The following is a 15434-nucleotide window of genomic DNA, read 5'->3' as shown; positions in this document are numbered from 1 at the left end:
TTTTTTTGCAGAAAAATGTATCACCGAAATAAATCGACTCATTGGTAAAATCAGTGAGAGATTAATCAAAAGAGTGGCAGACCTAATTTCCTGTAATTCCTCGCCTGAACTACGCGAGCCGCAGCGTTGGCCGGCGGTTCCCGCCTGAGGAGGCGTCACTGCAGCCACTTGTCAAAAAATATATGTCACCGTTTGTTTTTTGCGGCCCTGTTCACGTTATCTTAATGTAACTGACGAGCGTGGTGAGCAGGTCTACACATGGTAATCAGAAGTCCAAACGTGCATAATACTTTTCACTATCTCAACACAAGGGCCTCGGGGCTTTCACCTCTTTCAAACCCGTCACGGTTACATAAAACATAACGATGCTTGGAATTGGCACTGCAGATCCTCAACATCCTTTAGCTGCAGCGTATAAACAAAGTGCTCTTTACTCATTGTTGTTGGACTAAAAATTGCATTTGTTTAAAATGTGTGATTCCTGTCAAGTCCTGCCAGGACCACACAATATGAGCTCACTGAATGACTCATGAACACGAGTGCGTCAGCGGCTTGCGACTTTAACTCATGGATCATTTCTGAGGTCGCACTGTGGTGTCGTCGTACGACAGTCGGGTTACGTAGTTATACATGTCGACAGTGATTTCTCCACACACACTTATATTATACAATACAGCAAAGATGCATCCAGAGCTGCTTCACGTTTGCCGTTGCCCAACTAAAAGACAGACATGTTCACCGCACTCTTTTCCATTTTGTCTTTCTCTTTTCAATTCACAACAGTGACGAGCGGCGGTTACATAACTGTACAACTCGACCGCTGTGATTTAATAAGGCCGGCTAATCAATGTGTCCCGCGTAGATAACATGACTCAGCTGCCTGCTCTGTGGCCAACCATATGCGTGTGTCCTCAACATTCGCCGTGGGAAAGCAGCGTCGAGGACAAACTAAGCACATCCAGAGGACTATTAACCATCACATCTTTTTAGGTTTCAAAAATCCTTCTGGTTCCAGCCTGGCAGCACCAAGGTATATTTAAATGTCCACATCTTGCTCTTTTCCCAGTCTACAGAAACAAAGTGAAGCTGCAAAAAAGACTGATAACGCTCATCACCACCCCACTTCAAATGCTGGGGTCAAGTACAGCGCGTTCATTGACAGAAACCTTTATTGCCCCACTGTCAGAGAAGATGGGCCAATGTGAGGATGGTCAATGAGAGCGGACGCACAGACGTCATGGCATCTCTGCCTTGCCCACTTTTCAATGAGCTGGGGAAATTGTAAATTATAGCCGGTCAAAGGTTCTCGATATTTTATGGTTCATAACTGAAAATCAAGAAATGTTCTTTTCAAATTTAAGGCAAACGGCCGTGACTCCATTCTTTCAACTATGTGGCATCAAAGTAAAAGCCCAAAATTGGCAGAAAATGAATTCCCAACGGAAAACTTTTCTTCACATTTATATTACGACAACCGGAGCCATCGATACAACTGTCGGTTTCTGGAAAAGAAAAGTTCTACATTTACTGGGTTTTTTATTGCCGTTTTAACGAATTTTTGGGATGTCAAAGAGTGCATTTACATGGACGCGAAGAAAACCCAGTTAATGCGGGTACCTTTTATTTATTTGTGTAGGAGTTGTGATGCTAACGAAAACACACCTGCAACAGGAGATGAGAGCGATGAGAAATATTACTACACTACATAAATCTCTCCCGCTCTCCTAAAATCGTGATATAATCCATGTATTGATCGCGATAACGGTCTCATATTCGAGACTGTGTACATGAACTCGTAAAAATACCACTACCCCACATGACTGCGTCCGCCCTGTTTACATCCTTCATTTAAGTCCGGCCTCGGTGAATGCGAAAAACAAGCAGCCCCTTGTTAGCCGTGGTACAGAGTTAGCAGGCGCAATGTTTTTGGGCATCGGTCGCCACCGCAGGAAGTCAGCACGAACAAAAGTAAGTGTGAATAATCTAAATAGAGTTGGGGCGACCGGCAGAAAGCCATCAACCAACCAACCTCGATGACGTCATTTACACACCGTCTTCACTGCGGCGAGTACAAACTACGCTTCACGCCGTCAGGTTTTTCATTGCTCCAATGCTCTACGCAACATCTGATAACAATTTTTTTTTAAGTGTTCAAAGCCATCGTTACCTTCGCATTGAAAATGCGGAAGGTTATGTTTTGATCGCCGTGTATTTATTTATTTATTTGTATGCGTGTTATTCGCAGAACTCAAAAAGTATTGAACCGAATCGCATGGAATTTGGTGGGATGATTGGTTATTATCCGGGGACCATTTGATTAGATTTTGGGTCAAAGGTCAAAGTCAAAGGTCATGAACAGGTCAAATCTTCTTGAATGGCATGACATTTGGTGGGATGATTGGTTATTATCCGGGGACCATTTGATTAGATTTTAGGATCAATCGGGTCAAAGGTCAAGGTCATGGAAAGGTCAAAATCTTTTTTTTACCATAGCACGATACATTTGTGTCCAATTGGCATGCAACTAATGCCAACATGTTCAGAATTCAATGCCCAATCTTGTGATATGCGAAGGTATGCGCTCTACCGAGTGCCCATTCTAGTTGTCCCTGTAGTGGTATTAAGTCCCGATGTCAGCAAGCACGAGTAAGTACTTGTTCTTGGTCTGGAAAATAAGTTCAATCGGTGCACTTCAAATGAGGGCATATCCGGGTTTCTGAAACCACGACGTGGTGTTTACATGCTTTAACAGAAACGGGATATTCCAATAACCGTCTTTGTAAACACACTACGATAACAAAACAAAAACTGTAAATGTTCCAAGATGTAGTCTACTTTACTCCGTCTTTAATGTGCTGTGAAGGACCACCGAGCAGACATTTAGAGCTCGGCTTTGAGACGTTTTAGGAGTTTCTCCTCTCAGCCTCGGAGCATCACTACAGAGCGGAAAAATAAAGAAACCACCAGATATTAAAAACATCATCTGCTGTTGGGATGCGGTGGAAGCTAAACGGGTCCTGCAGCTGCCCTAAGACAATTTCAACATCCAACTCATCAAGATGTGGCAAAGATTATTTTGTTTGCATTAAACCGCTACAGATGAAACACGCCATCGACCACGAAAGACAACACGTGCTTTTGTGTGTGCGTGTCTGGCAGCTGTCCTTGCTTGACACACGAGGCCAACCTCAATGCACAAACAAAGAAGGATGTGTTGCTGCGCACCTACAATGGAGACAGGACAAAGACTGACAGCAAGCTGACGTGCTCATGTGTTGTGCACTTGTGTCAGAGAAAAATAACCAGTCAGTGATCATATTACCCCCCCCCCCAAAAAAAAACCACAACTCATTCCGTTATACCCTTATCGTATGGTTGGAAAGAAATGCAAATGTAGTAGATATATTCAACAAGTTCAACCAGCTGAACACCTGATAAGGGCCAGCCAAGTCAACGGTGTCTGACAAACCGCAACAGCTTGAGGCAACCTTTGTCCACAGATAGTGTACGTTGTTGTTTTGCATGAATAAAAGAAAAAACACAAAAACAATTATATAAATACTACATTTTTATATTTGTAAGTATTATAAATAAACAACTACAAATGGCCCAAAACAAAATATATCTCTACAGAAAGCCTCGTTTTCCCTTTGTAAGTGGCCATGGTGTATGTGTGATAAGGCACTCACAGGTTGTCCAACATATCAAATATTGGATTCAGCAGCCTTACCATCGTCGGGACACCTCTTCATTCACTGTTATTTACAGAACCTACTTTAAGGAGCAACTGCTATCTTCGACCAGAACAAAAATCACACAGGCCTTACTCAGAGCAGGGTAATAGAAAATATTCAAAATCTCAAAATAAAAGTTATGTCATAAAATAATAACTAATGTTTATATTTAGATTCCACATTACAACTAACATCATATCGTGATCTCTGACTTTGGTTGAGCAGCCTATTCCATGCTAGCACAGATACTCAAGGCTTATCTGGGACTGGTACATTGTGTCATTGAGTTGAGCTTCACAAGGTTGGCAAGTGGCCCTCGTGTGTGTGTGTGTGTGTGTGTGTGTGTGTGTGTGTTCGTTCACCCCTCCCCCGCACCGCCCACAGCTTGGAACAACCAGCTGCAACGCACTGTCGAAAGCTTTGAATGAGACTGACACAAAAGGTAATAAAAAAATACAATAAACAATGCACCCTGGCACACACGTGAATCCACTGTACCCTGCAGACAAGCCAGGTGAAACAGCAGCATTATCTGAACCGTGGAGGCAACTATGGGCCTGCAAAGCACACCACCTAGAACTGGTAAGTACAACTATGGGACTAAATGCTAACGTTTCTATAAGTACAGTTTCAGTTTTGATTCATAACTGTATTTTTTTTTTTAACCCTAATAACTTATGTAACGTTAAGTATCATCCAAAAAAGTACCTTCCAACACAGTTGTATTTCAATACAAAGTAAAAGCGTGAATCCATCATTGAAAAAGTATCTAAAAGAACAATAATAAAAATAAAAATAAGTAGTGAGGAAAAAAGTTAGAGCCCTGAGTAAAATTAATTAATTTCCAGTGGTGATTATAACAGCTTGAATCCATGTTATGAATCACGTCTTCGTGGTGGAAATGTTTAAAAATCACGAAAGGGGGTTAATTCAAAGCTAGCTGGAGTTGCAGGAAGGAAGGGCGCGCTCACAAACAAACCTACCACGAGAACAGCCCTACGAACACATGCACGGTGTGTTCGCGCGCGCGCGCGCCAACTCACGCGCTGACGCTGCCCATCCCCCACCCCGAGCGGAAAAATAAAAATAAACAGTCAAAACATTGCAATAACCCGCTCAAACCTCACATTTACAGCCGTACGTGGTTCCGCCACACGTGTGTATAATTTATACGGGCGATAATAACGTAAAATGACGATAAACACTCACCTAAAGCTCCAAATCACTCAAGGGGGGTGCCTTCTCCTCTGTGCTCCTAATATGGAATCTCCTCCTCCACCACCGTTGTTTTCTAGCTCTAATTAAACCCCGAAAAAAGCGTTATAACGGCCTTCAGACGCGGCCAACCGGTGCTAGGAATCCCCAATGACCGATGTGTTTTGGATACACGGGAATATATGATGATAAATCCCCTTAAAATGAGCTGGATGGACAGTTGGGTCTAGATTGTAGGTTTGCTCGCTCGTAGAGAAAAGAGCCAAACGGTTCAGTAGCAGCCAACGGCTTCAGTCTGAAACACAGAGCAGCTGACCTGCCAGGCGAAAATGAGGTAGGCCTGAGCTCCTCGCTGCAGGAAGCACACTCCAGTCACATAAACATAAAAATGGGTGTCGCAGTAAGGATGATGTAGTCGGGCTGGGGTTGGCGGTTACTCTTAAAAAATAAATAATACAAGTTTTAAGTTTCAATTAGTTTGAGACCAATATGGTTATTTACAGCTCAGTGTTATGATTAATGTAATGTATCTACTTTGGGATTGGAGATGTAGTAGACGTGCTAGTTTTGCTGTTATGAATGTAATATACAGCAAATGAAATGTATAGATTGGTCTAAGTCTTTATTTTATTTATTTTACACCAAACATTATGTAATGTAGTTGTGTATGTTTTGTGTTTTATTTACATAATTGCATAAACAAATAGTACAAGCAGGAAACAGAAATACTTTTAAAGGAGGTTGCCTTACAGGCTCCACCAATAATTTGAAAATGTTCAAATGGTGTATTATATTTCCATAAGTAGGCAAACTCAACTCTCAGGGTTGGTTTAAAAAAATATAAAAATTCAACATCAAAGGTCTGCACTCACATTCATAAGTGGAACAGCTTTTAAGGATTTTGTTTTTGCACTATGACTGAAACAATCGTCTTCAAAATAGGAATTACATACCTGAACCATATTACCGCTGATTTTATTCATTACTTTATTTATTTATCTCCTTTACAATGTAGCATTCTTTATCTTTTTGAAAACCTATAGTCAACAACAACAACAACAACAACAAATAGCTGCAGCCATCGGTTGGAGGTGGCAGCATCTTTTCCATTGTGTGGCTCAGAGTGGGAGGATTTGCCAGACTGACGCTTAACACATACAGATGTATATTCTGCAGACATAATCAATGAAAAGTTGATATCTACTCTGGAGTGCACGTATGCATTAACGGAGAGCATTCAATCGTCAACTTCCACAAACACACACACACTCGCAAACAAACACACACACACACACACACACGCATAAGGTCAAGCTGAGACAATAACATAAAGCTTGAGGGTGGTGTGTGGTGTGTGCTTCAGCGTGGCTGGAACAGGAGAGTGGAGGATTGGTGATTACTTTTTTATAGGGTTGGTTAGCAATGTTTATTTTTTCTTGTAAGTGCAAGACAGCCCCTGTATATGATTTTGATAGTGGCACAATCCTTTTACGTTGTTTTTATTTGCACAATTTCTACTGATTGCTGCTCTTGTGCCCTATCGCTGCTGACTGAAGAAGGAGGAGAAACACAGTGGTGTGGCCACAGCTCCAGTGTGGCAAATTGTGAAGTGAAACACCTCAGGGCGAAGCGGTCCACTGTCTGGGTAATGACTTTCTGGGAAACCACAACACAACATCTATATGCAGCCCCTGTGTTGTCTTCTTCTCTGATCACTCTGCTGCAGCAGCACACCACCGCCGCTGCTGCTCATGATTTTTTTCTTTGATACACTTCTTGTGAAATATGATTTTAAATTCTGTAACATGGGACTGGATTTTAAAATCCCAAAATAATTACTCGTTGGCTATACTGTGCATACAATCACAGGATAAGCGTACTAGTAGCACTGTTGTATTTGCATACGCATGGTGATAAAAGTGTTTTTAATAGGTATTTCTCTATTTTCTGAAATATATTTGGTTAGCATAATCTGGTAGAACGTAAATTTATGGAACTACTCGAGTGAAGTACCTCTAAAATGATACTTCACAGCAGTTCTTCAGTGATCAGGCGTTTGTCACAGCAGACGTGTTGACATGTAACAGCAGGAACAGCACAGGCGGGAAGCGAATAATCAATTGAATGATGGCTGATTTCCATTTAGCTGTTTTAGTTTTATGGCCCTGGTATTGTGCGTGCGGGATAACCTTCATGCTGTTATGGCTTACTGGGACAGTTATACCCCATTTACATGTGGCACATGCAATCTGGAGCTGATAAGAAAAGAGATTGGGCAATGTGTTGTTCACAGCTGCAATCGACTGAGCGAGACGTGGGCTCAGCAACACTTCACATACAAAGACAAAGAAGACGACACAGCACTTCAGAGAAGGAAACCTCGAAATACACAGTCATGCAAATGAGGAAAGATATCACGAAACCATCAACACTCATATTTCATAATAATAAGAAAATGCAACAGTGGCTTGCAAGGATGTGACTGTCGTCTTGTCGGTTGTTCAGCCAATCACATCGCAAGGGCACCGGCTGCTAACAGCTAGTTCTCTCTCCTCTTACCTCCATTGTAGTGTTGTCCACATGTAAACACACACACTGAAGCAGTTGTTGATCTCTATACCTGCCGGTTTACGAGTAGCGAGGAGTCGGCAGTCAACGACGGGATTAAATAGTGAAAAAAACATGTCGTCGATAAAGTATAGTCGTCAGCGCCAGCACGAGAGGCATACAGTCATAAACGAGCGGCAAAAGAAATATGAACGTTGCGGGTCCTGTCGAACGCAAGACTAGCCGTGGACAGACGGAAACACTCACACACACACACACACACACACACACACACACACACACACACACACACACAAACGGCATTCACAGACTGTAAGAGTTACCAGAGGCTGATACACGTTATAATACAGATGCACACACGTGATTTGGACACTTTTTTCAGTCACTGCACATCCAACAATAATAGCCTTGGCCTTTAAAAACGCATACCAGCATTATACTTAATCCACTCCACAGGACATATAATACTTCACTCCATCTGGCATATTTAGTGCTTTGACAATGACAAGGTCTCAACAAAGCATGGCTCCATAATATGTCTCCATAAGGCCTTACAGTAATGGCTTTTTTCTACCTTTAGAGCGATAATTTATCCTCCATGGTCGCGACTGGAATAGCATAGTTGGCTGTTGCCGTTAAGTGATTCGATTATTTAGCACGGTAGAGACACAGACAGAGACAAACAGATACTGCATGGGTGTTTGTGTGTGAGTGTAAGGGAGTGTAAGTGAGTGTGGGGGGGATTACTTTGTATATATATATATTTATGTTTGTCCATGTGTGTGTGTGGGCGTGTGTGTGTGGAGGCGTATGATTGAGAAAGAGTCAAAGTGGGTTCTGCCTCATCAGGCTGATAAGACAAAGCGAGGGAAGTCGGTTTAATATCCTCATCGATCCCAGCTCACCTCGTTACACATTAACATTTACGACGAAGAAATACAATTCAGACAGACAGACAGACTCTCCTGGGTGAAGGGGAAAAAGATAAAGGAGTGCTCTTAGTGCGGAGGAGGGGAAAACACCAATAATAAATCCCAGAGTGTGTAAACAAAACTTGAGTTATAAAGCCGACCAAAGTGTCAACGCTGGTCATCTTGGCGGCTTTAAATGAGAAGCAGCGCCGCCACTGAAACAACAAGAATTCCCCACAACCGAGAAGAAAGATACTAAAATCTTGAGGATATGCTCACTGGAGGTCGAGTTTTATCACTATTACAAACCAAGAAACTGGAAATTATTTAGGCGTGGCAATGTCTGACAGCTCGATAACCGGATGTTTTCCAACACAGTTGCTCATCCTTTACACTGATTATTCAGCTGTGAGAGTTTCACGCTGATTTAGCTGTTGAGGTGCTTCTACTGTGACCCAATATTTACCCTGGAGATAATAAATACATGAATCGAGGAACACTTTTTGTTTTCTTGTATGCAAACACGATTACATTGTGGCTACAGAGTATGAAGCCAGCAGATGATTAGCTTAGCATAAACACTGGAAGCAGGGGGTAACAGCTAGCCTAGCAGCAGTGGTGGGAAGTAACTATGTATTATTCAAATACTGTACCTAAGTATACATTTTTTAGGTACTTGTACTTTACTCGAACATTTCCACATTAATGCTATTTTATACTTCTGCTCCATTTCAGCGCGAAAATACTTTTGACTTCTATTTATTTTTTTAAAATTATTTTACTGATTCACATTAGCAATCAAAAGTATTTTAGAAACCATTCTACGATAAGCCAGTATATAAATCAGAATCAGAACCTTTTTATTGCAATAAAGTAACCAAATTAGCTGCACCTTGCAACATTAAAGTGATTAATCTATGAAGGGTTATATAAACCCATAAAATAACAGTGTCTAGTATGTCACCTGAGAGGCCTCCAAGCAGCCGCTGTTGCTCTTGTCGATTATTGCTTTGAGCACATAGTAATAACTGAAGGCAGCTCAGATGACCCTGTGGTGGCTGAACATGTTGACCTCTAGATAAACATTGACTATTCCCGAGAGCTCCCTGCGTGGCGTCAGAAGGTTTCCGCTTAGAGCTGTTGGACAGGTTTTTGGGAATTATATGACAAGCCGATTAAAGATGGCGACCGGCCACAGTAAAAACTAAAAAAAACACTGACGTGTATTGACAGGTCAGTGACCTAAGGTTTCAAAGTTCAGTTTTGTTTTAGCTCCCGTTGACTAAACAACTCCTCTTCAGAAGCCAAGGGGCCCACAAACCCTTCCCCCTTTATAAAGTGCAATGCTATTTAAAGCAGTCCTATGACTTTGCTCAACAACAGTGATGTTGGCTGACATTTATGCGCTTTGATTTTCAAGAGATCTTCAAAAGCACACACGAAAACAGCATCACACTGTACAGGACTGTCTCAGAAAATTAGAATATTGTGATGAAGTTCTTTATTTTCTGTAATGCAATTAAAAAAACAAAAATGTCATGCATTCTGGATTCATTACAAATCAACTGAAATATTGCAAGCCTTTTATTCTGATTTATTGCTGATTATGGCTTACAGCTTAAGAAAACTCAAATATCCTATCTCTAAATATTAGAATATCATGAAAAAGTATACTAGTAGGGTATTAAACAAATCACTTGAATTGTCTAATTAACTCGAAACACCTGCAAGGGTTTCCTGAGCCTTGACAAACACTCAGCTGTTATAAATCTTTTTTTACTTGGTCTGAGGAAATATTAAAATTTTATGAGATAGGATTTTAGAGTTTTCTTAAGCTGTAAGCCAAAATCAGCAATATTAAAAGAATAAAAGGCTTGCAATATTTCAGTTGATTTGTAATGAATCCAGAATGCATGACATTTTTGTTTTTTTAATTGCATTACAGAAAATAAAGAACTTTATCACAATATTCTAATTTTCTGAGACAGTCCTGTATGTGAACAAGACTTCTGTCCCAGAGCTGCAGAATCGTATTGTTGAATCAATCACACAGTTAATCCCCCCCCCACCCACCACCACCCCACCTATTTGCAAATGTACAATAATCCTTTACATCTCAGACACCGATGTACTGTACATGTCATATAAATCTATAGCATGACTTATGAATGTATGTCGGGACTCCGCTTCTTCATGTCAGAACTTACACAATACGTACCCAGTTCAAATTTAATGCCATTACAGCCTCACTTGGTCTAGTATAACCAGTACATTTAATAATGGTGATCTATGGGGGGAAATGTTTTGGGATTTTGTTGTAGTGGCGCTAATGCAGGTAACAAACACGGCAACAGCACATTAACATTCGTAGCCTATCATTGAGTTTCAATATCATCTGGTAGAAAATGTGTTTTGACTTGCAAATTATGAATTCAATGCTTATATTCGATATTTACAACAAGAATTACAGTACTCTCAATGAATGATAGCGTAAAAGCTTTTGTTTAACTAAATGGTGACATCTGTCCCCACCTACATCCCCTCCTCAACCCCCTTTCTCTGAAAAAAAGTATAAACAATAATAGAAATGGAATTTGATGAGGTGGATATAGTAAAAACTAACAAAAAATCTGCAGCACTGAAACTTAACAACAGAACGTTAAAGGAGCTAAATGAAATATTCAGTCAAAATCTAATCGGCCATTTTATATGTAAATATACAGTGGAGTAACGTCTACCTGAGCAGACAATAAAGTCACGGCTGTGTGTGTTGTTATCCGAGCTTCATTGTTGACATACCTGACTTAGCTCTGCCTGTATGTTTTACATAGTTTGCACTCTGAGCACTGTTTGCACCGCTGGCTGCGATCCACCGGCTCAGCCGTCACCATAATGAGGAACGTTGACGGGCAATAGATATGCTTCCAATCTCGTATTTAGCACCTTTAACATCGCTCTTTACGTAAAAATCCCCCACTGTGGGTGAGTTCCTCTTCAATGCTTTCAGAAACAGTTTCCAATACAAGGTCTTGTGTTTGATTTACAACCGCGTCCATAATGTTTACCGGATTCTATACATCTTTTCTTTTTTTCAAATCCCAAAGGCAGAATTTGCTCAGGGACGATGTAAACAAAACAGGTCTGAAGGTGCTCTTTGTGTAAAGGCAATGCCTCGGCTTCAACACACAAAAGGTGAAAAGTCCTTAGAATCAGAAGCACACGGAAAGGGTTTTTTGAGGCAGGGAGACAGGACCAAGACACCGTAAAAAAAAAAAAAGTTTAATAGTGGGTGGGAGCCGCTCAAATGTGTGAATCTCAATCCATCTATCTGAAGACCTGTTATACGGGGACTTCTGTAACCCTGCTAGCTTTATCTGTCTGGAAAAAGTAATTGCTTTGGCCTTTCAGTCGCAGCTCTCTGCTACGTAAATATTTCATACTGGCTCCGTTCAAACACAACAGGAGAACTACGGAAATATTATTATTAAGGAATATAATATTTAATTATTAAGGAATATAATATTATTCCGAAGGAAGAACATACAACGTGGGACATTGTCAATGTTTTGGACCCATCCACCTGTTGACAGATATCCGTTTATAGCAACTGGCCGTTGGTTCTGGTCCATTTGTAGTCCGTGTGGAGATCAAATGGATGGAATGTATTCAGGCTGAATATCGCCCTGAAAACGAGTTTGACTTTTATCAACTCAAACACAAACTAAGTCAATCGGACTGTCATCAATGGCGGGCGTACATTCTTATAATGTATCAATAAGCAGACTTTCCAAACTTGCTCGGGTCGCATAATCAATCAAGTTGAACATCAAGTTGTTGTTATTATTGAAGCTAATGAAGGTCAAAGAAGGAAAACGTTATGTTTTGTCTGTATAATAGAATAATTAAGTATGCATAGCAGTGTATGGATATGCATATGTGTGCGCAAACATGTATATATGCAATGTACATTGTGTCCTTTGATGTAACCATAAATACATAATAACACAACATATGATCCAAGTGCAGTGGTACATGTTCATGTTTTATGAATGGAAATGGAGACAAACCGATGACTTCCTAGAGCAGCATAGTAAAAGTACATTCATCATCCAAACAATAGTACTTATTTCTGCATATTTATAAATAGATACAGCAACTTAGAAATCACCACCAAACAGTAAGCAGTGGGATCTTAGACGCAAGGCCATTTGACCAAACGTGGCATCTTTGCTTTATTATTGTCGGTCTGCTCAGTCTTACTGAACATAATGTTTATTTCAGTGATTCGCTACTGAGAGAGAGAGAGAGAGATGTGGGGGAGGGGTGATGAGAGAGGGAGGGAGAGAGAGAGCTTATTGTAAACTGTAAGAGGTGTGCAGCAACTGGGACAGATTATGTCTGCGGAAACGAGGACTGCAGGATCCCACCCATCCCCCACACCACACACACACACGCATACACGAACACACACACAAACGCACACACCATAGAGCTCATTTGTGCCTGGCTGGTCACCTCACTGCAATAGATAGATTCCACCCCACCCCCTATCCTCTGCTCAGTCATTCAGACCTGGGAGAGTCAATAACAAGCTGACATCATCATTGGTTTGGTAGGATACAGTGCTGCCTTTATTGTAGCAGCCATATGAAAGAGAGAGAGAGAGAGAGAGAGAGAGAGAGAGAGAGAGAGAACTATTCTTTGCGCCACTGATGAGGCCAGGGGCCGAGCGACCGAATGCAGGTCAGAGAGCAGAGGTAGAGATAGGCAGGTCAAAGAGGGAGAGAGAGAGAGAGAGAGAGAGAGAGAGAGAGGGCGGGATGGGGGATGGGAAGAGCAGCAATATTGGTTTGTCTGGATATATCAGTAACACAGACCAAGATGCATAAGACATAAGACAAACACACACACATACAGGGACATCCTGGTATGCATATGGACACACACACACACACACACACACACACACACACACACACACACACACACACACACACAATCACACACACCTACCTGCTCACACATGCTGCTATACACACATCAATGCTATAAAGCACACTAGTCCAACCTTTTAGGAAATGTGTTCATTGGCTTTTTCATTCCACGAGTAAGACGAGAAGGCCGGTATCAATCTCATGTCTTTGTGTCCAGCATGACGCTGGAGTCAACACTTGGATAGCTAGCTTGGGCAAAAGACTGTAAGCCTGGCTAGTACAGAGGAATTCACAAAAAACCTTAAAAAACGCCAAATCGTCGTTTCTACATTTTTGTTCATTCAGCCCCAAAGAGGAGCGCTTCAATGCAAATTTCACCGAGCGGCCAAACGGTGGAATTTCAACTTATGTCATGGGGCCCACAATTATTTTTTACTCTAGTCCACAGATGTCCAACACAAGGCCCGCGGGCCGAATGCGGCCCACTGCGTCATTTTATGAGGCCCCTGACGGCTTGAAAGACACATGATCACCTTTATATCCTGTGCTTTTATTTTGAAGGTTTCAAATTAAATGGATGTGTGTTATAATGTTAGGGAAATGTTCATGTGTACAATAGCTCTACTCTTCAACAAACAATAATCAAATGCAAAGAGAGTTAACTCACAATATGTTCGGTAGTAGCTTATCCACTGCTTCAGTTACACCGGCCCTTTAAGAGGCGGCTGTTTCCTCCTCCTTTCACGCTACACCAGTAGAACCACAGCCGTGCTCACGAGAGTCCTTTAACTTCCCATCTCACTCTCTAAAGAAGGCAAATGAGCCAAGTTGAACAATTACTTTAAGGCAGACACACAGGCAATCAGTGTCTCCGCCATAACTCCCTTGCCCTCCCCCATTACACACACACACACACACACACACACACACACACACACACACACACACACACACACATGCAGCCGACACAACATTCCAATCAATTTTCCACACAGGGTTCAGCATTCCAGCCTGGTGTGTCTTTCGTCCCACTGCACACAGGAAGCTGTGTGTGAGTGTGTGTGTGTGCGTGTGTGTGTGTGTGTGTGTGTGTGTGTGTGTGTGTGTGTGTGTGAAAAAAGCTTTCACTGTTGTTTTAGCAGGGGGGGGGCCCAGTGAAAGGCTTTCTCTGTCAGATCAGTTGCCCTGAGCTTCGCTGCTAATCCGTGGCTGCAACACCCCACGGAGAAAAACGGAGAAAACGGAGAAAAACGTAAATGAGCAGAAGATTGTGCCCCTTCGTCTAAAGAGAACCCGGCAAACTTTACAGTGTGTTATTTTAACGTGGTGTGTGTGTGTGACAGTGGCGTTCCTAGGCTAAAAAACCCGGGGCTAAAGCCCCGAATGTTTTTTCATTAGCCCCGAATGTTTTCAACCAAAAAAAAAAAAAGATTTGGTACACAAGTGGTTAACACCTCCAGCTTCGCACGTGACGTCATTCACCCAAAACAGCGGAGTCAGACTGGCAGCAGGCGCACGTAACAGCAAGCTGCTGTCTGAGAGTGTTTCTATGTCTACAAATTTCGCTGCTTCACTCTTCTGGGCTAAGCCCAGCGCCGCCGCTCCCATAACGCGCATCGCTCTGCCGTGATACGCGCCGACACATCCGCGCACACAGGTGAGCACACGCTCACTCGAAAAACTCACTAGCACACCCCCAACGTTTTGGCACTTACACTTTTGTGCGCAAATTGAAAATGTGCATACAAAAGCAGTGGATGGAAACACATGGACAACTGTTTGCTCACATGAAACTGAAGGTGAAAACTGCACTTGTTGACAAAGTGGATGTTTGCGTAACAAAGTATAAAAATGCATTGTGGGTTTTAAAACGCCATAAACACTGGGACAATGGCAGACACACTCCCACCAACCTCTAGTGTGACGGCTAACACACATAAAAAGTAATGTATCAGCGGACATGTAAAGTAATAAAAAGCAAACACAATCCCAATCAACCTCCCTCACACACGAAACACTGAGACAGTGTGTGTTAGTTCAGCCGTGGCTGGTAAGATGATGACATGCCGGTG

The 15434-nt window shown here is 41.9% G+C and overlaps 1 protein-coding gene across 5 annotated transcripts in view; it reads right to left on the bottom strand.

Annotated features, from left to right (window-relative positions):
• The window catches only part of LOC130194435 (F-box-like/WD repeat-containing protein TBL1XR1), a 47830-nt gene extending 33782 nt beyond the window's left edge, over positions 1-14048 (bottom strand). For 3 of the 5 annotated variants that reach the window (XM_056415462.1, XM_056415465.1, XM_056415469.1), the window contains exon 1: positions 4944-5203. The gene's annotated coding sequence lies outside the window, so the exon portion shown is untranslated. Of the gene's footprint in view, positions 1-4442; positions 4708-4943; positions 5204-14029 lie in introns of those variants that run through there. The other 2 variants (XM_056415464.1, XM_056415463.1) reach the window with 2 other exon arrangements.
• Between the last annotated feature and the right edge of the window lie 1386 nt (positions 14049-15434).

This window comes from Pseudoliparis swirei, chromosome 5 (genome assembly GCF_029220125.1).
Source record: "Pseudoliparis swirei isolate HS2019 ecotype Mariana Trench chromosome 5, NWPU_hadal_v1, whole genome shotgun sequence".
In the NCBI taxonomy this organism is placed as follows: Eukaryota; Metazoa; Chordata; class Actinopteri; order Perciformes; family Liparidae; genus Pseudoliparis; species Pseudoliparis swirei.
Note: the sequence above shows the minus strand (reverse complement) of the source record. Positions and strands in the feature narration are given on the sequence as shown.